Source organism: Mus caroli, chromosome 8 (genome assembly GCF_900094665.2).
Source record: "Mus caroli chromosome 8, CAROLI_EIJ_v1.1, whole genome shotgun sequence".
NCBI lineage: Eukaryota > Metazoa > Chordata > Mammalia > Rodentia > Muridae > Mus > Mus caroli.
In genome coordinates, this window is record NC_034577.1 from 427,339 (window position 1) to 429,086 (window position 1,748).

Here is a 1,748-nt window from a genome sequence, read left to right on the forward strand (position 1 = left end):
GCTAGAAGTGGATGTCAGGTGTCTTCTTCCTCAGTTTCTCTCTATTTTATGCTTTATATTATTGCTACATTGTTTTGTGGGTTTTTTTTTGTTTTGTTTTGTTTTTTTCTTGTTTTTTTCGAGACAGGGTTTCTCTGTGTAGCTCTGGCTGTCCTGGAACTCACTTTGTAGACCAGGCTGGACTTGAACTCAGAAATCCGCCTGCCTCTGCCTCCCAAGTGCTGGGATTAAAGGTGTGTGCCACCACGCCAGGCAATTGCTACATTGTTATAACATATTACTTAGATATAAGTAAAATAATATGTTGCTTTAATTTTATGTGTATATTTACCTCTATGGATGTATGTGTCATGTAAAGGCCAGAGGAGGGCATCAGATCCCATGGAACTGGAGTTACAGATGGTTGTGAGACTCCATATGGTTTCTATGAACCAAACCATGGTCCTCTGTAAGGGCTGTCAATGTCCTTAACCAATGAGTCATCTCTCCAACCTCACCCACCTTATCTCTTTGAGATCTCTCAATGAGCCTAGAGTGCATCAATGTGGTTAAACTGATTGGCTAGTGAGCTTCAGGGTCCTCACATCTCTGCTCCCACCAACCACCACAGGAAAGAGTTACGAGCACAGCCATCACATTTTACATAGTTGCTGTCGATTGAACTTGGGATGTTATGTTTGCACCACAAGCACTTTTCCAGACAAGCCAGTTCCTCAGTCCCCAACTAGCGCCTTCGTTTATGAGATGAGGCCTCTTTCTGCAATCTAGGGCTTGCTTTGCTAGGCTTGTTTGGCTGGCCAGGGAACTATCAGGATCTACACCTGTATCTGCTTCCCCAGACCTAGAATTACAAATGCATGGTACAATGCCCAGAGTTTTGGGTAGGTGTTGGGAACTGAATTCAGTTTCTCATTCTTGTGTGGCCAATACATAACAAATTCCATTGGGAGTGCCAATGAAAACCAATTCTTTCCTTCTGATCCTTTCCCTCCATCCCATTCCATCCCTTCCTTTCCCTTCACCTCCTCTTGTTTCTCCCTTCTCTCTCTCTCTAGGCCCCCTTCCTTGTTCTCTTCCCCACCCCCATCCCACTCCTTCCCTCATCCCTCCCTCTCTTCCTTTCTTTCTTTCAACAGGGTCTCAAGTTGTCCAGGCTGGCCTCAAATTCCTATATAGTCTAGGATAATCTTGAATTCCTGATCCTCCTGCCTCTACCTCCTGCGCAATGGGATTGTTGAGGATACTACCACATCTAGTTTATGATAGTGATGGAAACCAGGGCTTTGAGCACAGGAGGCAAGCACTTTACCAACTCAGCCCCATCCCCTACCTCAGATTTTTTTTTCTTTTGGAATGCAATTTGATTGATAGTCTAAAAGAAAAAAAAAAAATGATGCCCATAATGTCTAACTCAGCAATCCATCCTCTGGGAGCACACATTTCGGAGGAGGTGTGTGGGAAATAGTTCCAGTGGCTGTTGACAATGATGTAGGGGTATAGGAAGCTCTGAGGCCTTTAAAAGAACGAGACAGACCTGTATTTACTGACATGGAAAAACACATGTATATCGCTCCATGAAAAGGAATGGGGACCATATAGGTGGATTCCACTGGAGCAAGCAGACACATGTAGAGTGGCCACAGTGAACTCCTTTCACTCCAGTGTGCTGCAGAGGAGAGGACTCAAGGGAGGAATGTCAGGAGAAATCTTGTTATTGAAGATGAAATATTCCCTGAGCTTGTGACCTC